A 24,451-nucleotide genomic window follows, 5' to 3' on the forward strand; every position below is an offset into this window, starting at 1 on the left:
AGATTTCAGAGTCACTTGAAATCACTAAGTCACTCATCTACCATACATGGTTTTGCCGCACTGAGAGATCGCATTCCGACTGCATTAGCATCATAAATTTGCATTACTATTTGTATGTACCACTACTACTACTACTACCATGACGACGTTTCTCCGTAGGGGAAGGCAGAGAAGATAGAACGCCACACTCTTCAGTCCTGACATACACTCCTAGCTTCCTTCACATCCATGTTATATCTACATGCCCTCCGATTATAATTCTGTCATACAATGATTTTAAACACATCCGTCTGAGGGAGCGCATTTCAACATCGTTCACTCTGCTTTTCTCTTTTTCACTTCCATACATTAGTATCGGTACCAGCACTGCGTTGTGAACTGCCAGTATATATATATATATATATATATATATATATATATATATATATATATATATATATATATATATATATATATATATATATATATATATATATATATATATATATATATAGTGCGACAAAACGATGTATGATAGATGTGCGAATAGTGAAATAAGGAAGAAATGCAAAGCTGAGATAAGCATTATCGATAAAATTAAGAAAGGTGTGTTGAGATGGTTTGGACATGTAGAACGAATGAGTGAGGAAAGAACGGTAAAATAAATTTATGAGGCGAATGTTAGTGGGAAAAGAAGCAGAGGAAGACCGAGAAAAACATGGCACGATCAGGTATGCCAAATACTTGAAAGTGGTCAAGTTAGGAGTCGTAACAATCGGCGGGTATGTATGAGGAGATGCATGAACGTGGAAGAGGCGTAGAATGTTTGCAAGTACAGAGTGGTGTGGCGCTCTATTCTCTCTGCCTACCCCTAAGCGGCGTGATGGTTAGTTAGTTAGTTTTTTATTTATATATAGTATAACTGGATAGATACTTCTCAGTTGCAAGATATGACGTCACAACTCGTACTAGTTACTGCCAAATCACTTTCGATCATTCGCTTAGAAAGGTCGACGGTCGCTTAACCCAAAGATGGGAAGGACTCTCGCATATATACATTTATGGCATTAGCAGACAGATATACAACGCAACTAGAAACTGCTGAAATGCGAATGCTTAGATGGTCAGCTGGAGTGCCCCTTAGAGACAAAATAAAGAGTTCACGCATTCGTGGGAGCCTGGCTGTAACAGGCATCAATAGTAAGGTAGAGGAAAGGCAATTGGGATGGTATGGGCACATAGGACGCAGAGAACCTGGTCATATTGTGAACTAGGTAATCGCCAAGGATCTTACTCGAAAGTCACCTAGAGGAGAACCAAAGAATTCATGGATGCTGCAGAAAGATCACATGATTCAAGGCATGGCCTAGGTGACGTTGTCCATGACAGAAGGACCTACAACCTGAAGACGAGGAGAGCTGACCCCAACAGTCTACAAAGACGATTTAGGAAGAGATTTGAAAGAAATGATATTTATTTCGCATGAAAATCATTATGATCTGTTTGTCCACATTAATATTCTTTTTAATTTCTTAGATTTTCGTGGTGGTTCATCTGGATACTATGCCGTGAGTCGTTCCACATGAGAGGCTGTCCAGCGTGCTCGTCACTCGGGAGGGCATACTGGCCAACATCCAGGCTGTGCTACTTGCCGAAGAAGACCGGGAAATAGCCCCAGCCGTCTATAAGGATAATAAGCTGGGATGTAGCTAGGGAGATGAAGCACATTTTCTAGGATCGTTATTGCATATTGCATATTTTTACTGCAGTCATTTATTCCCGAGAAGCTGGGGTCCAGACTAGCACAGTTCAAATAAATGGTGTCCAAGCTCATTTATTGTCGAAATTCAAAACCAGGACAGTCTCTCAGGACTAACTTGTCTCAGTTCGAATCGCGACTATATCGTACGTTTTAGGTGTCACGCTCCAATCTCGCAGACTCTGTAGACTCGAATGAAGCTGAAACTCGACTAAATAGGACGCTTTGAGTGTCACGCTCCAATCCCGCCGACATGCCTGCAGACTGTAGACTAGAATGAAGCTGAAACTCGACTATATAGGACGCTTTGAGTGTCACGCTCCAATCCCGCCGACATGCCTACAGACTGTAGACTAGAATGCAGCTGAAACTCGACTATATAGGACGCTTTGAGTGTCACGCTCCAATCCCGCCGACATGCCTACAGACTGTAGACTAGAATGAAGCTGATAGAATGAAGCTGAAACTCGACTATATAGGACGCTTTGAGTGTCACGCTCCAATCCCGCCGACATGCCTACAGACTGTAGACTAGAATGAAGCTGAAACTCGACTATATAGGACGCTTTGAGTGTCACGCTCCAATCCCGCCGACATGCCTACAGACTGTAGACTAGAATGCAGCTGAAACTCGACTATATAGGACGCTTTGAGTGTCACGCTCCAATCCCGCCGACATGCCTACAGACTGTAGACTAGAATGAAGCTGAAACTCGACTATATAGGACGCTTTGAGTGTCACGCTCCAATCCCGCCGACATGCCTGCAGACTGTAGACTGGAATGAAGCTGAAACTCGACTGTATAGGACGCTTTGAGTGTCACGCTCCTACCTCGCAGACCTGCTACAGACTGTAGACCAGAATCAGACGATGACGTATGGCTTCTGGTCGAGTTTCGCGACGCACGAACACATTAGCATATTTTGCGTGGAGTTGATAACAGAAAAATGAGTATACCGAAATACGACATGACAACTGACGGTACAAATTTATTCATGAGTACAAAGCCTACGCGGGATAAATGGAATATACGTTTGCGAATGTGGTGTTGGATTAACAGGGCTACCCAATAAGTAAGTTAACCAAATAGTTCAAAACTGGTACTTGAAGCGGAGGGCTGATCACCTTTCCTTCGTGTGTTAACGACCAAGATAACACTGCGTTTATTTAATGCAGTGCCCTATGCACCATCGGGGTGCGGATAGGGGTTTGAATGAATATTTATATATATATATATATATATATATATATATATATATATATATATATATATATATATATATATATATATATATATATATATATATATATATATATATATATATATATATATATATATATATATATATATATATATATATATATATATATATATATATATATATATATATATATATATATATATATATATATATATATATATATATATATATATATATATATATATATATATATATATATATATATATATATATAAATATATATATATATATATATATATATATATATATATATATATATATATATATATATATATATATATATATATAAATATATATATATATATATATATATATATAAATAAATATATAAATATATATATATATATATGTATATATACATAGCAAAGTGATAGTGTCAAATAATAAATCATAATTAAAAATAATAGTCAAATAATAAATGATAAATCCTCATAACAGTATGAATATATTATGGGCAAATAGAAAAGCCATTATAGAAAGTAAAAGTGTGCATTTTAGTACGCGCCGAGTGCCAGCCCTGTTTCGGCAAACATTCAATGACCGGTAATAAGATGAAAGTGTTTGTATTGGTGCGTGAGTCTGTGTGCACACGGCGCGAAAACGCGCGTGTGTGTGCTCTAATGTGCGCTAATCACATACGTGGTAGTGAGGCATGACGCACAGGGCTGCCACAACAGTCGCTGTGTTCTTTAATTAATTAATCATTTTTGAAAGAAACAAATCAGAAAATATTACTAATCGCTAACACAAATATCTTTCTATAAAGTATTTTTGTTCATACTGGGGTTTTTGTGCATTTTTTCGGAATGCCTAGAAAATCTACTATATCCCAGTAAAAACGGCATATTTTTAACTTAATATTTACCCGCTACAGGGCAGAAAGTGTTGTTTTTGCATTTTGAAGAAAAGGTATTGTTTTTTTTTTTTTAATTTAAATATATTTAATATTTTTCAAATGGAGAAAAAAACATTCAGGTTTTACCTACAAAGATCATACAGCAAAAAGTTCAATAAGTGGCTTGATGTGTGTTTTAATACATTTTATTATATTTTTAAACTTTAAAAACGATCTCCTGAAAAATCATTTTCGTTTTTTGATATATGACGTTGTCGAAAGGAGTGAGCGAAATGTAATATAAACTTCTTGTACTCATTAAATTAACACTGGCTGACTTTATTACTAAGAAGCAATATCTTTTAACAATCCTGAAACAAGCTACTGAGATTTTAATATCTGTAATTACTTAATTTTATAGACATAATTCGATTTTAAAACAAAGATATTTTGTAAGCATACATATGTACATATTATATATATCAGACAATGATGTTGAAAAGGTTCTTGGCGAAACCGGTTGGAGAAAAAAAGTATCAAATAAAAGTTGTTAAAAACAAAGTTACAACATATTGAGTGTGTCCAAAATACTTGTTCTAAAAATCTGGATTATCCCCAATTACAGGAGTTATTTTCCTATTATTTTATGTTGTAATAAATTATCTGGTCAAATAAAAAGCTTAAATAATAAATATGATATTTTCTGGCGTTTCTCATGTGTGTGATTATAATCCAGGATTCAGACCTCACATAATAATCTAAGAGTTTCTGCTCAATAAAAAGCTACTTTACATCTCACCAATAGATATCTCTAGTGAAGTTCTAGTGATTCAAGAACAACGTTTCTAAATTGGTTCATATATATATATATATATATATATATATATATATATATATATATATATATATATATATATATATATATATATATATATATATATATATATATATATATATATATATATATATATATATATGTATATATATATACATATATATATATACATATATATATATATATATATATATATATATATATATATATATATATATATATATATATATATATATATATATATATATATATATATATATATATATATATATATATAAGAAGTTGGTGTGGTTGTCAATGATGGGAATATGACGGTCGTCAGCCCCGTAAACGCCCAGACTTCCATATTCTTCTTCATCTTTGATGAGATGTCAAAAAAAATGTGCCACAAAGTGTCTGCAAAAACCTTTTTTTTTTAAAACACAATAATGTGCCATCACTGAGTTTTCCCGTGCCCGGGGCACATTTTACAATACTTTTTACATTTGAAAAGTAAATAAACGCTCTCCTTATCACTACTATTTCTTATTGCCTTATTTTCAGTATTACTGCTACGGAGAGGATGGAACGCCACACTCGTCTGTCCTGACATAAAATTACTCCTAGCATCCTTCACGTCCAGATTTTAGGTTCTGATTGACATTGAACTCATGAAGCTCATTGAACAATGGATATCAGGAGATAGATTGCATCATTCGGCCACATCATCCATTTTTTTTTATAAATTCACAATAAAACACTCTCCTTATCATTAATCGTTCACTTAGTGTAATACCACTTAAAAACACTGCTTCATGACTTCCAGTTTCGGAATAATCATTCCATCATTAAAAGTTGTCTTTATCCTCCAATTGACATCTTCATTCACATGTGAGTTCTCGGCACCATCTATGGTTAAGATGAGTAAACTAATAGCAAAGACCTTCATGAAATGTATGTAAAAACTCTCACATAATTATATTTCGTACTAGGAGACAGTTTTGTATTATACATTGTTAACTTTGTGGTATGGTAATATAACTCTCTCCTTATCATTCATTCTTCACTTTGTGTAATGCCACTTAATAACACTGCTTCACAACTACCGGTTTCGGAATAATCATTCATTCATTCGTCAGGTCAACTGTAAACTAGAATGATATTGCTACGGTCTCCTATTTATCTAAGCTTTTATCTAACCTTTATCCGCACCCAATGGTGCATAGGGCACTGCATCGTATTGACGCAGTGTTATCTTGAGCGTTATTAACATAAAAGCAAGTTATCACTCCTGCGCTTCATGTAAGGGTAACATTTAATAAGTATTAGAGTCTAAAATCACAATTATTTATTTTCTACCCCCACTGAGAATCGAACCCAGGACCTCCAGCATGGTAGTTTAGTACGCTAACCATTATACCAAGGGTACGGACGATTTATATAAAAGTAAACTTATTATTATTATTATTATTCTTTGAAACAGAGAGAAAGAAGATAAAGTAATCACAATGGGAATATTTTTAAAAGCGGACTTAAAATTTTATTTAAGTAAAATTTTAAGTAAGTAAAATTTTATTGGTTATTAAATTTAACCGTTCGTCCTCTGTCCGCCTCCGTGGTGTAATGGTATGCGTATTTAGCTACCGTGTTAGAGGTCCTGGGTTCAATTCCCAGGGGGGGGGGTGTAAAAATAAACTTTAGTGATTTTACACTATAATACACTGTATAATTACACTGTTCGCCTCCGTAGTGTAATGGTCAGCACGTTCGGCTACCGTTCTGGAGGTCTCGGGTTCGATTCCCAGGGGGGGTAAAATAAATATAAGTGATTTTTTCACTGTATTATTTATTCAATATTACCCTGGACTGGTACCTGAAGCGGAGGGCTGATCACCTTTCCTTCATGTGTAAACGATCAAAATAACACTGCGTTGGTATTACGCAGTGCCCTATGCACCATTGGGGTGCGGATAAGGGTTTTATTATGTTTATTTAAAATTACCCTGGACTGGTCCAGGGTAATTTTAAATAAGTGGCTTGGTATTCATTTTTAATACATTTCATTATATTTTTAAACATTAAAAACGATCTCCTGAAAAATCAAGTTTTTGAATGAAATGTATTAAAAATAAATATCAATCCACTTATTGAACTTTTTACTGTGCAACAGATCTTTTTAGGTAAAACCTGAAGGTATTTTCTCCATTTGAAAAATATTTAGTTTCTTTAAAAAAATTTAAAAAACAATACCTTTTCTTCAAAATGCAAAAACAACGCTTTCTACCCTGTCGCGGGTAAATATTAAGTTAAAAATATGCCTCTTTTGCTGGGATATAGTGCATTTTCTGGGCATTCCGAAAACATACACAACTGAAAATGGACGATTTTTGTTATATGACGCTGTTGAAAGGAGTTAGCGATATAGTAAAAAAATGTATGTCTCCATGAAATAAATAAATAAAAAAATATCTATAGACTAGCCATAGATTTCCTTACAATATGTTTTTTTATTAATTCTGTCATTCAACGATTTGCCACACATCCGTCCGAGGGAACAAACACATTTCAACGGCGTTATAAGTCAGGAGTCAAAATAATCGGCGGGTATGTATGAGAAGATGCACGAATGTGGAAGAGGCGACGAATGTTTGCAAAGACAGAGTGTGTGGCGTTCTCATATCTCTATCTATCTATCTGCCTCTATCTGCCCATCTCGGCAGGGAAGCGGCGTGGTGGTTTGTTGGTTATAAATTTTATCATACTTGACTCGGCAGTCATTTTGTGGTAATATCTATGCATTTTGAATTAAACTTTTTAATTATCTATTTCTACACGTGTTACCATGCATGCAGTGTTTGAAACACGTGTCACTATAGATTTTAATAAATAGTGGTATTTACTATGTGAAATTTAAATTAAAAATATATGTTTACATATAAATATATACCGCTCACTCCTTTCAACAACGTCATGTATCAAAACTCGTCAATTTTCAGTTGCGCGTTTTCGGAATGCCCAGAAAATGTACTATATCCCAGCAAAACGGCATATTTTAAACTTAATATTTACCCGCTACAGGGCAGAAAGTGTTGTTTTTGCATTTCGAAGAAAAGGTATTAAAAAATTAATAAATATTTTTCAAATGGAAAAAATACCTTCAGGTTTTACCTAAAAAGATCTGTTGCACAGTAAAAAGTTCAATAAGTGGCTTGATATTTATTTTTAAAACATTTTATTATATTTTTTAATTTTATAAACGATCTCCTGAAAAATCGACTGTTTTGCTATAAGACGTTGTTGGAAGGAGTCAGCTATATAAAAAAACAGTAAAATTGGTATTTTTTCATGAACGAATAATAACTGTATTTATAACTGTCATTACACAACCAGATCGATCAGAACCTAAAATCTGGTCGTGTCAAAAGTCTACGTAACCAGGGGGCACGTACGACTAGATGTATGGACGCGAAGGAAACTAGGAGTCTATGTCAGGACAGAAAAGTGTAGCGTTCCATCCTCTCTGCCTACCCTAGTAATGTTAGTAATGTAGTACTTGGGATTTCAGATAAAAATCACTATTAAATAAATATACCTATTTTAAAATATCCCTATTATAAATATTTATTTTACTTATAACCCTTATCCGCACCCAATGGTGCATAGGGCACTGCATCGAATTGACGCAGTGTTATCTTGATCATTACTTACATGAAGGCAAGGTGATCACTCTTGCGCTTCAGGAACCAGTCCAGGGTAATATTAAATCAATATTACAGTGTAAAATCACTAATATTTATTTTCACCCCCCTCTGGGAATCGAACCCGGGACCTCCAGCACGGTAGCTAAACACGCTGACCATTACACCACGGAGGCGGACATTATAAATATACCTATTTTAAATATTTTTTTCGCTGCCTACACCGGGGTACTTCTAGAAAATTTGGTGATGGACTTACAATCTAGTATTTATTTAGATTGGCAGTGACAGGTATATTGAAAGCTTTTAAATGTAAAATCACAGTAAAATCGGGATAAAATTTTATATTATTTCACATTTTCAATAAATTTCGCAACTTAGTTATTAAAAAAAATTGCTTAGCAAGAGCAGATCTGTCAGGAAGCCTAGATGCTTCTGTATCAGATCTGGGCATGCGGACAGCTTTCAATATTTATAAAATCATTTCACATACCTTAAGGGATGAGAAAAAAAATACTAAAAACACAAAACAGGACTTAATACAATTCACTCCGTAAGTTTTCAGAATATATGTAACTCGTATGTATTTCTTTCGTTTAGAAGCACAATTTTTTTAATTGTCACTGGATTTTATAATTTTATCCAATTTTACACAAAAAAAAATATTACATTTAAAAAATATATAAACGAATTCACTTTTTACACGATTCGAGTTTAGTTTTAGTTTTTTTTAGTTTTTTTAACTGTTTAAATTTTCCCGAGACGACATCCCACGTCGGGGATCATGTCTAGACTGAGTTTCGAAGTACTTTTCACCCCTCTCTTTCAAATCTGCAAAGAACGAACTGCAGCGTAATGCAGGGGTCACCAGTCGAAGGTGCGCGAACAAAATTAGTCTACTTTTCATTAAAATATATAATAATAATAATAATAAAACCCTTATCCGCACCCCAATGGTGCATAGGGCACTGCTTCATATAAACGCAGTGTTATCTTGATCGTTTATACATGAAGCAAAGGTGATCAGCCCTCCGCTTCAGGTACCAGTCCAGGGTAATATTGAATAAATATTATAGTGAAAAAATCACTAATATATATTTGACCCCCCTGGGAATCGAACCCGGGACGTGAAATTAACGTGAAAACACAAATCATTAATATAATATAAGAATCCGTTTTATTTATATATGTATATGCAAGATCCTAACCGGGTTACTTTACATACTGGAAGACGCCTGAAAACATTTTTTTTAATTATTACGCAATTCACATTTTGAGCAGATTCTTTTAACCCTTATCCGCACCCAATGGTGCATAGGGCACTGCATCGTATTGACGCAGTGTTATCTTGATCGTTACTTACATGAAGGCAAGGTGATCACTCCTGCGCTTCGACGACAAGTCCGGGGTAATATTAAATAAATTGTAGAGTGTAATAAATAATAAAACCCTTATCCGCACCCCAATGATGCATAGGGCACCACGTTATATAAACGTAATGTTATCTTGATCATTTACACATGAAGGAAAGGTGATCAGCCCTCCGCTACAGGTACCAGTCCAGGGTAATATTGAATAAATATTAGAGTGAAAAAATCACTCATATTTATTCGACCCCCCCTGGGAATTGAACCCGGGACCTCCAGAACGGTAGCCGAGCGTGCTGACCATTACACTACGGAGGCGGACAAGAGTGTAAAGTCACTGATATTTATTTACACCCCACCCTTGGGGATCGAGCCCGGGACCTCCAGTACGGTAGCTAAACACGCTAACCGTTACACCAGTTAAGTTTATTTAAGTCACAACATTTTGGGAGTGTCCAAATCATTGTACACATATCGTAGTCATACAGGAGAAAGTGACCAAGTGCATTGTTTTACAAAAACGTGATCATTGACTATTTGATATCTTACTAGCTTAATATTGCCCTGAAAAACATCCCAAAGGATTTTAAACTTAGAAGTATAATATATTGACTTGTTACAAATGACTAACTGCTTACTTATAACCCTTATCCGCACGTAATGGTGCATAGGGCACTGCATCAAATTGACGCAGTGTTATCTTGATCATTACTTACATGAAGGCAAGGTGACCACTCTTCAGGCGCTTCAGGAACCAGTCCAGGGTACTATTAAATAAATATTACAGTGTTAAATCACTAATATTTATTTTCACGCCCCCTGGGAATCGAACCCGGGACCTCCAGCACGGTAGCTAAACACGCTGACCATTACACCACGGAGGCGGACATTGACTAACTGCATTGATGTTTATTTTGTTGCCAAGCAAAAGTGACTTAAATGGCCCTCCTGAACATTTTACGTTTTGTTAGTCGGTCACTTTTTCCTGTACGACTACGATATTTTAATTTTTTTATTTCACGAGTTCGGAAAGCCTGGTTGGGGACCTCTGGATAATGCATAATGCAAGCGAGCCGGTTTTAGAAGTCTCCTTCGACTTTTAACTGCACTGGGCTTTAACGATTTACACTACAGACGCGACCAGCGAATGTGGTAATATCTGCAAAATTTCTCTTACTCTTTTCTCTCCTGGTAGTATGTATTTTTTTTAACCATACCATATTTGTTCGCGATAATTATAACGACCCTGTAGGGCGTCGAATCAAGAACCTGTGCATTGCTAACTAATACATTTACTTACAAAATTTTGAGTGTGTCCAAATACTTGTTCACAAAATCTGGATTATCTTTAATTATAGGAGTTATTTTCATGTTATTTTTTGACATCTCATCAAAGATGAAGAAGAATATGGTAGTTTGGGCATTGCAGATTATGTGAACAAGTATTTGGACACACTCAAAATGTTGTAAATAAATAATCTGTTCAAATAATAAGCTTAAATAATAAAAATGAAAATGATATTTTCTGGCGTTTCTCATGTGTGTGATTATAAATCAGGATTCGGACCTCACATACTAATATAAGAGTTTCTGCTTAGTAAAAAGCTTCTTTACATCTCACCAATGGATGTCTCTAGTGAAGTTCTAGTGATTCATAAACAAGGTTTCTAAATTAGTTCATATATACAGAACTTCCAAGAATTTGAGAAGTTTGGTTGTCAATAATGGGTAGAATTGGTGAATGTTACACGTGTGTAAAGTGATCACTTAAACCAGCCTATGACGGTCGTCAGCCCCGTAAATGTCCAGACTTCCATATTCTTCTTCACATTTGATGAGACGTCTAATAAATCTCGTTTAATTTTGGATATATTACCCAACAATTCAATATGGAATTCTACCAACTGTCTGCAGTTACAATAAATAAACTCTCCATATCGTTCATCATTCAAAAATAATATGACTTTATGGATAGTAGAAGCAGGTTGTACTACTTTATTGCAAAATAATCACAGTTCTTTTAACCAAATTATAAAAATTATATTGACATAAGTATAATATATATAAATAACTCAAATCGCTCACTCCTTTCAACAACGTCATATATCGAAAATCGCAAATTTTCTGTGTATGAATGAATGTTTCGGAATGCCCAGAAAATGCACTATATCCCAGCAAAAGCGGCATATTTTTAACTTAATATTTACCCGCTACAGGGCAGAAAGTGTTGTTTTTACATTTTGACGAAAAGGTATTGTTTAATTATTTTTTTAATATACTAAATATTTTTCGAATGTAAAAAACATTGAAGGTTTACCTATAAAGATCTGTCGCACATTAGAAAGTTCAGAAAGTGGCTTGATATTTTTTTTTAATAATAATAATAATAAACCCTTATCCGCACCCCAATGGTGCATAGGGCACTGTGTCTTATAAACGCAGTGTTATCATGATCGTTTTACTTATGAAGGAAAGGTGATCAGCCCTCCGCTTCAGGTACCAGTCCATGGTAATATTGAATAAATATAACAGTGAAAAAATCACTTATATTTATTTTTACCCCCCTTGGGAATCGAACCCGGGACCTCCAGAACGGTAGCCGAGCGTGCTGACCATTACACTACGGAGGCGGACATTTTAATACTATTTTTAATACTCATAATTATATTTTTAAACTTTAAAAACGATTTCATGAAAAATCAAGTTTTTGATATATGACGTTGTTGAAAGGAGTGAGCGATGTGTGGATAAGCCCAGAATTGTAAAAAAATATTTGAAAACCCTCGAAATGTTGCGAATAAAATAGCTGTTAAATTATCTTGGTTTGGGTTTTTCTAAAGGCGTTAAACAGGAATGTGTAATGTCACCGTAGCTGTTTAATCTAAGTATTGTATAAACGCCTTTGAAGTTGTATTTTTCGCAAATGGCGCTACATATTTCTTTTTGTCATTATTCCAGAACGTCATCCAAGCGGAATCATGTGAGAATCGTGTTAGAATCCAGTAGAATTAAATATATCTTACATGAAAAAAATCTGCTTTAAAAAAACTTACTAATTTCGACCATAGATGTTCCCAAAACAACTTCATCACAAGAATTCCTAGTGTATGGAAATGAAGTATGGAGTTGACAAAAGAAGGATGGAATTAGACTAAATGCAGTCGGAATGCGAACTCTCAGTGCGGCAAGACCATGTATGGTGGATGTTCCAATGGTGATAGAAGGAAAAAGTGCATGGCTGAGATGAGTACTATCCAGCAAATAAAGAAAGATATGTTGACATGGTTTGGGCATGTGAATCGAATGACTGAAGAAAGAACAGTCAAACAAATTAATGTTGGTTGGTTGGTTGGTAAAAGAAGCAGAGAAATACCGAGGAAAACTTGGTACGATCACGCATTCCGAATATTTGGCAAGAAATAAGAATGCATGATTTTTTCGCTAAAACATTTATTCAATATTACCCTGAAGCGGAGGGCTGATCACCTTTCCGTCGTGTGTTAATTATCAAGATAACACTGCGTTTATATGATGCAGTGCTCTATGCACCATCGGGTGCGGATAAGGGTTTGAAACGTATGAAGAGATGCAGGAATATAGAAGAGGCGCATGTTTTATATATATATATATATATATATATATATATATATATATATATATATATATATATATATATATATATATATATATATATATATATATATACATAAATATTTTTTTAAACACATGTAACACAATCGTGACAGTCGGTAAGGCTGATCGCGCAAATCTACCACCAGACGTCGCACATGCGTCGCACTGGAAAAAACAAGAGACGTCAGATGAAAAAATATGGTGTTTGGTGAACGTGTCATATTATATGTGAATTATAAAAGATTATTATATAATAAACATTTATTGTCGTTTCTTTAATTACAAAGAAAAATATTAACACGTTTTATATATATATATATATATATATATATATATATATATATATATATATATATATATATATATATATATATATATATATATATATATATATATATATATATATATATATATATATATATATATATATATATATATATATATATATATATATATATATATATAATACCAGAGTTAGGATTTAAAGTTCAGCTTCCATTATAAGGACTGTCTCGCCCGACCTCGGCTTATTCTCTACACACTGGTTTGACAACTCTCTTCTGCAATCGTTCACCCCAAATCCTACCCCGTCTCCCAGACCCCCTCTTAATTCCTTCAATTATACCTGACTCTTCTCCCTGTCGCATCAATAATGCACCTTCTCTAATAACTTTTAAGAAACGTCTGAGACATTACTATCTATCATTAGCATCCTAACTGTCCATCAAACCTCCTCCCTCTACCTCCTTCCCTAAACTCCCTTCTTCCTTTGCCTTCCTTATTATCATCAATTTGTAATTTATGTTTTTATTTTTTAATCTTCAAGTACTATCTACCCTCTGATTGCAAACAGCATATAATAAAACGTACGGTAAGAAGCATATCGGCTGTCCAAATTCAAAACACAGTAAGGGACTTTTTTTTGTAGTATGTTTTTTTTTGCATTTTTGGACTAAGTAAATTCTACTATGCAAAAAAAAACGTACTACAAAAAAATGTCCCTTACTGTGTTTTAAAATTGGACAGCCGAGCTATATATGGTATCAAACGTTTTGATCAATATCACTAGTCTGTTCTTGGTTGATTGGAAGATATAGCATTTTAGCAATAAGCCCGTCAATGTATCTATTTATTTTATGATATTTAAATAAATCAATAAATAAGAATCAACAATAAATATGGGAGTCCAACACTGCAATATATCGTTCCGAACATTTTTAATTTGTTGCCGACGGAGGTTAGAGGTCAAAATAAAATATGGAACAAAGGCAAAATAAGGGAATGGGTAAATGATCAAGAGTTAATTCTATGAAAATTGTAAAATGTTTATATTCTTAATTTTTTTCTCTTTTTGTGTCTATATTAGGTTAAAATCGTTAAAAACAATAAAAATGTATTTAAAAAAAATTCCACCGACAAGACACACAAGGTGACTTGGTGGGTCTGTGCAAAAAAAAAGTTCTAAATATGTATGTAAAAATTGTGATTTAAATAAATGTATACAAATAAAAAAATAACAAATAGTCGATCCGTACACAAGAAACAATTCGTTCACTCCTTTCAAGAACGTCATAAATCAAAAAACTTGATTTTTCAGGAGAACGTTTTTTAACTTTAAAAATATAATACAATGTATTAAAAATAAATATCAAGCCACTTATTGAACTTTTTAATGTGCAACAGATCTTTTTAGGTAAAACCTGATTATTTTGTCTCCATTTGAAAAATATTTAGTTTATTTAAAAAAATAATTAAACAATACCTTTTCTTCAAAATGCAAAAACAACACTTTCTGCCCTGTAGCGGGTAAATATTAAGTTAAAAATATGCCGCTTTTGCTGGGATATAGGACATTTTCTGGGCATTCTGAAAACATGCTCAACTGAAAATTGACGATTTTTGATTTATGACGTTCTTGGAAGGAGTGAGTGAATTATCAAAGTATCATTGTATCAATGAGTTATTAAAATAATATCGTCTTCATCTATGTTAAGATTTTAAAAGATAATTTTTAAAATAACTTCCAATTGGAGATAATCCAGATTTGTGAACAAGTATTTGGACACAATCAAAATGTTGTAAATAAATTAACTGGTCAAATTATAAGCTGAAATAAATATAAAATCATGTTGTTTGGTAATGTATGGAGTTGACAAAAGATGGATGAAAGTAGACTGAATGCGGTTGAAATGCGATCTCTCAGACGAGTGAGCGATAGATAGTAATAATAGACCTTTAAATAGTGATATAAGGAATTTATGTTGAAACTGAAAAAAGTATTATCCATCAAACTAAGGAAGGTGTGTTGAGATGGTTTGGACATGTAGAACGAATGAGTGAGGAAAGACCGGTAAAACAAATTTATGAGGCGAATGTAATTGGGAAAAGAAGCAGAGGAAGACCGAGAAAAACATGGCACGATCAGGTATGCCAAATACTTGAAAGTGGTCAGGTTAGGAGTCGTAACGATCGGCGGGTATGTATGAGGAGATGCATGAACGTGGAAGAGGCGAAGAATGTTTGCAAAGACAGAGTGGTGTGGCGCTCTATTCTCTCTGCCTACCCCTGCGGGGAAGTGTTAAATGTTAAAACTGAAATAAGTAAGTATTATCCATCAAACTAAGAAAGGTGTGTTGAGATGGTTTGGGCATGTGGAACGAATGCGCGAAGAAAGAACGGTAAAACAAATCTATGAGGCGAATGCAGTTGTAAAAAGGGGCAGAGGAAGGCCGAGAAAAACTTGGCACGATCAGGTATGTCAAATACTTGAAAGAGGCAGGTCAGAAGTCGGAATAATCGGCGGTCATGTACGAGAAGGTGCACGAATGTAGAAGACCCGAAGAATGTTTGCAAGGACACGTTGGTTTGGCGTTCTATTCTCTCTGCCTACCCTGCGGGAAGCGGCGTGACGGTTAGTCACTTATGGGGATGTGATATTATTATATAAGATGTGCGTTGTCTCGCTCCGACCCGATGCATTTTGTGTTGCAGTCTCTTCCACTTTAAAAATTGATAATACCCTTTGAAGGCGAAACTGACAATGTATAAAAGTACTTGTATTCGTACGAGGGGAGTCTTGGATACTAAATTCATATGTGGGTATGTATGCATCCGCCATGAGTGTCTATAAAACACATAGACTTTAAAAAATGCACAAAAAAATTTATAAATAAAATCATATTATCAGGCGGGTCTCATGTATGTGAATTTAATTCAAGATTGGGACCATACATACAAATAGAAAGAGTCCTTGCTCAATAAAAGCTTTCCCTATTCTAACATAGATGGGTGTTGTGGACTCACATGTAGATACTGTGTCACGAGTTTGATCAATATTTCTAAGAGTTCCAAAAATATGAGTAGTGTGGTTGTCAAACATGGGTGGAATTGGTGAATGATACACGTGCGTCAAGTGATCACTTAACCAAGCCTATGACGGTCGTAAGCCCTGTAAATGCCCAGACTTTCATAATCATTAGAAAAAATACATATAAATGTATATATATATATAAATATATATATATATATATATATATATATATATATATATATATATATATATATATATATATATATATATATATATATAAATATAATAAAACCCTTATCCGCACCCCAATGGTGCATAGGGCACTGCATCATATAAACGCAGTGTTATCTTGATCTTTAACACATGAAGCGATCAAGTGATCAGCCCTCCGCTCCAGGTACCAGTCCAGGGTAATATTGAATAAATATTACAGTGAAAAAATCACTTATATTCCTTATATAAATGTAAATATATATACATATATATATATATATATATATATATATATATATATATATATATATATATATATATATATATATATATATATATATATATATATATATATATATATATATATATATATATATATATATATATATATTTATGTATATAATATATATATATATATATATATATATATATATATATATATATATATATATATATATATATATATATATATATATATGTATACATATATATATATATATATATATATATATATATATATATATATATATATATATATATTTAAATATATATATGTATTATAAATATGTATATATAATACATATATATATTTATATATACATTGTCTTTGCAAAACATTACTCGCTTTTTTTAAATGAATGAATAAAAATGGTATATTATAGATTCTTCTCAACGCTTAACTCACCGTTTTGTTGACTTGCAAGCTATGGTCTTTGTACTGCACAGTCTCCATGCAGTTTGAAGACTTAGTTCAGAGTATTTCATACCAGGAGCGGGGAAGTGATGGAGTGGCACGAATCTCCTGAAAAACATAAGTTTCATTTATGACTTCAAGAATAAATGACTAGACAGGATAATAATAATGTAGAATAATTTACAACATTTTGAGTGTGTCCAAATACTTGTTCACAAAATCTGGATTATCTCAGATTACAGGAGTTATTTTCATATTATTTTTTGACATCTCATCAAAGATGAAGAAGAATATGGAAGTCTGGGCATTTACGGGGCTGACAACCGTCATAGGCTGGTTTAAGTGATCACTTTACACTCGTGTAACATTCACCAATTCTACCCATTATTGACAACCACACTACTCAAATTCATGGAAGTTCTAAATATATGAACCAATTTAGAAACCTTGTTTTGAATCATTAGAAATTCACTAGAGACATCTATTGGTGAGATGTAAAGAAGCTTTTTACTAAGCAGAAACTTTTATATTAGTATTAGTAGTATTAGTAAATGCCCAGACTTCCATATTCTTCTTCATCTTTGATAAGATGTCAAAAAAAAAATTATATAGAATAATAAAATATCACCATTTTTTTATTTAAACTTCATGTACAGAAAATAAATAAGTACATTGGTGGGCTCGTTGACTTGATTCACATATTTTGAGTTGCGAGAATAACGTGCTCTCACTAAGTTTTCCTGTGCCGAGGGCACATTTTACAATACCTGTTTATAAAATTATAATAAAGAAAATTGTTCTCATAATTTTTTGACATCTCATTCAAAATGAAGAAGAATATGGAAGTCTGGGCATTTCCGGGGCTGACGACCGTCATAGGCCGGTTTAAGTGATCACATTACACAGTTACATTACAGTGCATTCACCAATTTGTTTTTCATGTATGTGATTATATATAATCCAGGATTCGGACCTCACATACTAATAATATAAGAGTTTCTGCTCAATAAAAAGCTTCTTTTCATCTCACCAATAGATGTCTCTAGTGAAGTTCTAGTGATTCAAGAACAACGTTTCAAAACTAATTAATAAATATATAGAACTTCCAAGAATTTGAGTAGTGTGGTTGTCAATAATGGGTAGAATCAGAGCAGAGGAAAACCGATGAAAACTTGGCATGTATGGATGAGTAGTTGCACGAATGTGAAAGGAGCGAAGATTGTCCACAAAGACACATTATTATGGCGTCCTATCCTCTCTGCCTCCCAAAAGAGTTAAGAAAGAACAGTAAAATTAATTTATGAAGAGAATTTAGTTAGAAATAGGAGCTGAGGAAGACCGAAGAAAACTTGGCATGTATGAATGAGGAGATACATGAATTTGAAAGGGGCGAAGATTGCTCACAAAGACATATTATTGTGGCGTTCTATCCTCTCTGCCTCCCAAAAGAGTGAAGAAAGAACAGTAAAATTAATTTATGAGGAGAATTTAGTTGGAAATAGGAGCTGAGGAAGACCGAAGAAAACTTGGCATGTATGAATGAGGAGATGCATGAATTTGAAAGGGGCGAAGATTGCTCACAAAGACATATTATTGTGGCGTTCTATCCTCTCTGCTTAAACTCCAGAAGAGGCGTTATGCTTAGTTAGTTTTAGAAATAAAATACTACAAGACTCAATAAATCTGTGTTTCATTTAATAGTTCGGATTTAGTTCGAAAATATATATTTTTTTAAATCGATTGCATTACTTTATTGACGGACGCTAAAAATGTCTGGAAAAAAATGTGTCGAGCCATTCCGAATTTCAAAGAGTGCAACGCCTTCCGACAAAAATGCATTTATCTCTTTTTTTCACAATGCAATTGCATCAGAAACACGATTTTCCTAAATCACAAAGACCCCGGAGCAAGATCTCCAAATATCTTTTCGAAACTCGCGTTAAAAATGTCGAAAAACGTCAAATAAATCAATAATAATTCGAATAAAACTCAGCCAAAATGAAACAATGGAAGCTCGCAAATGCAACGGATGTGTTCGCCTCTCTTTCACTCCCGTGCGTCAACTGATAACAGGCCGTCCCACTCGTACGCCTAGACGCTACCCGTCTCCCTCGCACATACTAATAACGCATACCTCTCTCCCTCTAACATTTTCCGATGCACGGGCGTGCGCCTCTCTCGTGCGCTCCAAATTCCGCATAACCTCGTCTCTTTTCCCGCCAGACATGATGCGTCTCGCTCTAACAAGTAAATTTTGCGGTACGTTAGTCTCTTTCGCGCGCTGTGTAAAGAAAGTCTGGCGGCGCGTCTCGAAAAAGGAACGAACCGCGCAGAGAAAAGACATTTAGTACAAATGTTACAACATTTACACTGTCAGAATTTTATATTACATACAAACGATTTGACTTTTTGATGATCGTTTGCTATTTTAACAGCCGGTCTCGCGTCAGCTCGTCGTACGGGCGCGCGGCAATACTGGAGTCAAATTTTTAAATTTAAGCCTAATAATTGGCGGGCTGAATTTTGAATATGAAATTTTTACATCTAGAATGTTCGAAAATTTTGTATGAAATTGTAAAGATGGCCACACACGTTAGGACATTAAGTATATATATAAAAACACAAATGAAATGATTTGTGTATTTCTTTTAAATATTTAGTATTTTTTAGAAAAAAATACTTATTATTATTATTTAAAAAAAAACACTTTCCATTCCTCGCCATAACACATCATCCTTCAGTAAGTCCTTCTCTGTCCAAGCGGCCAGACTATGGAATGAATTACCTCTCCGCGTAAACAAATGCACCTTCTCTAATAACTTGCAAGAAACGTCTGAGACATTACTATCTATCATTAGCATCCTAACTGTCCATCAAACCTCCTCCCTCTACCTCCTTCCCTTAACTCCCTTCTTCCTTTGCCTTCCTTATTATCATCAATTTGTAATTTTTGTTTTTTTAATGTTCAAGTACTATCTACCCTCTGATTGCAAACAGCTATATATGGTATCAAACGTTTTGATCAATATCACTGTCTGTTTTTGGTTGGTTGGAAGATATTGCATTTTAGCAATAAGCCCGCCAATGTATTATTTCATGTACATGAAGTTTAAATAAATAAACAAATATTTTCACTTATTTATTTTTTTACAAAAATGTTAATAAAATTAGTATATAACCACTCACCGAGATTTTTACGTCTACCGGTTTCGAGACGTACCCGTCTCTTCGTCAGGACGATCACTAACACAGCATGCAAACAATACTACCCTTCACCACCATAGCATTGTTTAGGGTAGTATTGTTTGCATGCTGTGTTAGTGATCGTCCTGACGAAGAGACGGGTACGTCTCGAAACCGGAAGACATAAAAATCTCCGTGAGGAAATAAATAAATAAGTAAAAATGACTAACCACAAAGTATTGAAAATATTTTCAGTTTTTTCCTAAGGAGAAAAAAACTAAAAATGTATTTGTTAAAAAAAAAAACTAACTAACCATCATCAACGCAGGGATAGGCAGAGAGAATCGAACGCCACACCACTCTGTCATTGCAAACATTCTTTGCCTCTTCTACATTCATGCATCTCCTCATACCCGACGATTATTACGACTCCTGACCCGGCCGCTTTCAAGTATTTGACATACCTGATTGTGCCAAGTTTTCCTCGGTCGTCCTCTGCTTCTTTTTCCAACTACATTCGCCTCATAAATTTGTTTAACCGTTCTTTCTTCACTCATACGCTCCACGTGTCCAAACCATCTCAACACACATTTCTTAATTTTATCGATAATGCTTATCTCAGCCTTACATTCTTTCCTTATTTCATCATTCGAACATCAAACATCGTTTTGCCACACATTCGTCTGAGGGATCGCATTTCGAAAATGTATTTGTTTGCCAAATCATTTCCAAATATCCTTTTCCTTAAACTAATCACAGTGTAGCGCCCTTGAGGTAGTATTTTCATTCAGAAAATGGCCCTAAATAATTTTTCGAATTTTTTACTACTAATATAATTCGCAACATTTTGAGTGTGTCCAAATACTTGTTCACAAATCTCGATTATCTCCAATTAAAGGAATATTTTTCATATTATTTTTTGACATATGATTAATAATTTGTCTTTGCTATTAATTTACTCATCTCAACCAAAGATGGTGGCAAGAACTCATACGTGAACGAAGGTGTCAATTAAAAAATAAATATGACATCCTTAATTTGAGTTGTGTGGTTGTCAATCATAGATAGAATGTTGAATGTTACATGTTTATAAAGTGATCACTTAATCCATCCTATGGCAGATCGTAAGCCCTGTAAATACCCGGACTTCCATAACATTTTGAGTGTTTCCAAATACTTGTTCACAAATCTGAATTATCTCCAATTATAGGAATATTTTTCATTTTATTTTTTGACATCTCATTAAAAATGAAGAAGAATATGAAAGTCTGGGCATTTACGGGGCTGACGACCGTCATAGGCTGGTTTAAGTGATCGCTTTACACACGTGTAACATTCACCAATTCTACCCATTAAAATACCCATTCTGCTCGATAAAAAGCTTCCTTTCATCTCACCAATAGATGTCTCTAGTGATTCAAGAACAATGTTTCAAAATTGGTTCATTTAAGTATATATAGAACCTCCAAGAATTTGAGTGGTGTGGTTGTCAATAATGGGTAGAATTGGTGAACGTTACACGTGTGTAAAGCGATCACTTAAACCAGCCTATGACGTTCGTCAGCCCCGTAAATGCCCATAGTTTCCATATTCTTCTTCACGTTTGATGAAATGTCAAAAAATAATATGAAAATAACTCCTATAATTGGAGATAATCCAGATTGTGTACAAGTATTTGGACACACTCAAAATGTTATGGAAGTCCGGGTATTAACAGGGCTTACGATCTGTCATAGGATGGATTAAGTGATTACATTATAAACTTGTAACATTTACCATTCTATGCACGATTGACAACCACACTAATCAAATGAGGGATGTTATATTTATTTTTTTAATTGATACATTCGTTCACGTGCGAGTTCTCGACACCATCTTTAGTTGAGATGAGTAAATTAATAGCAAAGACCTCCATGAAATTAATGTTAGATTCTTCCAGAATTATTTTTCATAATGGGCTGTAAAATAAAAGCATTGTCGACTTTGTGGTATGGTAATATAACACTCTCCTTATCATTCACCCATCACTTTGTGTAATACCAGTCAAACCAGTATCTACCTAATTTACGACTGCCGGTTTCAGAAAAACCATTCCATCATCAGGACAAATGTAGAAAAAATTGAATTTGCTATGGTCTCCTATTTATATTGCTTATTCAAACTCTTATCCGCCCTCGATGGTGCATAGGGCACTGTATCATACAACGAACGATGAACGATTAGGAGAGTGTTAATAAACGTAGGTATGTCCCTCTCCAAACACAAGTGCTTAGTCCCTTTATTGGAGAGAACTGCGTTATTAATTTTAATATTGTAACGTAGAAATGTGTAGAAAATGAATTAAATTATTTTTAAATAAATGTTATATTGAATAAAAAATATTAAAAAAATTAATATATTTCAATGTATTACAGTCACTGGCCTCAAAGGTCATTCTGGCATATAAGAGTCGGCGATAAGCGACCATTATCTGTTAGTACCTACATATATCGCTCACTCCTTTCAACAACGTCATATATCAAAAAACTTGATTTTTCAGGAGATCGTTTTTATAGTTTAAAAATATAATGAAATGTATTAAAAATAAATATCAAGCCACTTATTGAACTTTTTACTGTACACCAGATATTTTTAGGCAAAACATGAATGTTTTTTCTCCATTTGAAAAATATTTAGAATATTAAAAATAATAATTAAACAATACCTTTTCTTCAAAATGCAAAAGCAATACTTTCTGCCCTGCAGCGGGTAAATATTAATTTAAAATATGCCGCTTTTCCTGGGATATAGTACGTTTTCTGGGACATTCCGAAAACATGCACAACTGAAAATTGACGATTTTTTATATATGACGTTGTTGAAAGGAGCAAGCGATATATTCGATGTGGTACATTGTACCTACTGGCAGCTGAAGCGCTGTACTAGACACTTTGTTTCATGTAATTACCCATTAAAGTCACAGTGGATCAATCGAATTTAGTGCCCTTTTCACCATTCGGGGGGAATAGTGTTAGGATAAGAAATAAACTAAAACATGGCCCATTTCGTATATTAAAAGTACTGTTAACTTTGTGGTATGGTAATATTACACTCTCCTTATCATTCATCGTTCACTTTGTGGTATTACACAAAGTGAACGATGAATGATAAGGAAAGGATTAAAATATAACCAATTATAAAAATTGCGTGGTGTTTTTTTTTAATGTTACATACGGTTGGAAATGGGTTTTGAATGTTACTTTTAAATGTTTTCAAAGGTTTTCTTACAACTCGCTCACTCCTGTCAACAACGTCATATATCAAAAATCGTCAATTTTTAGTTGTGCATGTTTTCGGAATGTCCAGAAAATGTACTATATCCCAGTAAAAGCAGTATATTTTTAACTTAATATTTACCCGCTACAGGGCAGAAACGAAACCCAGTCACATGTCAAACAAAAGTGTAAATATAGCTGTTTTTTTTAAAAATCTAAAATGCTGTTTACCAAATACATGTTAGGAAAAAATGATGTAGTTAATATTTGACTTGATGAAGGAAGGAATGGTTATTCCGAAACCGATAGTCATGAATTAGACTATGTGGTATTTCACAAAGTAAACGATGGAGAGTAACGATGGAGTGGTATTACACAAAGTAAACGATGGAGAGTAACGATGGAATGGTATTACACAAAGTAAACGATGGAGAGTAACGATGGAGTGG

General features: G+C 33.9%; 1 long non-coding RNA gene across 5 annotated transcripts in view; it reads right to left on the reverse strand.

Annotated features, from left to right (window-relative positions):
• The window catches only part of LOC148312311 (uncharacterized), a 122,719-nt gene that overhangs the window by 50,686 nt on the left and 47,582 nt on the right, over positions 1–24,451 (reverse strand). For all 5 annotated transcript variants that reach the window (XR_015839250.1, XR_015839252.1, XR_015839251.1 and 2 more), the window contains one exon: positions 17,557–17,673. This is a non-coding gene — a long non-coding RNA (uncharacterized LOC148312311). The remainder of the gene's footprint in view (positions 1–17,556; positions 17,674–24,451) is intronic.

The sequence above is a fragment of the Brachycentrus maculatus genome, unplaced genomic scaffold (genome assembly GCF_059751285.1).
Source record: "Brachycentrus maculatus isolate JH-2025_06_01 unplaced genomic scaffold, ASM5975128v1 h1tg000043l, whole genome shotgun sequence".
NCBI classification, from domain to species: Eukaryota; Metazoa; Arthropoda; class Insecta; order Trichoptera; family Brachycentridae; genus Brachycentrus; species Brachycentrus maculatus.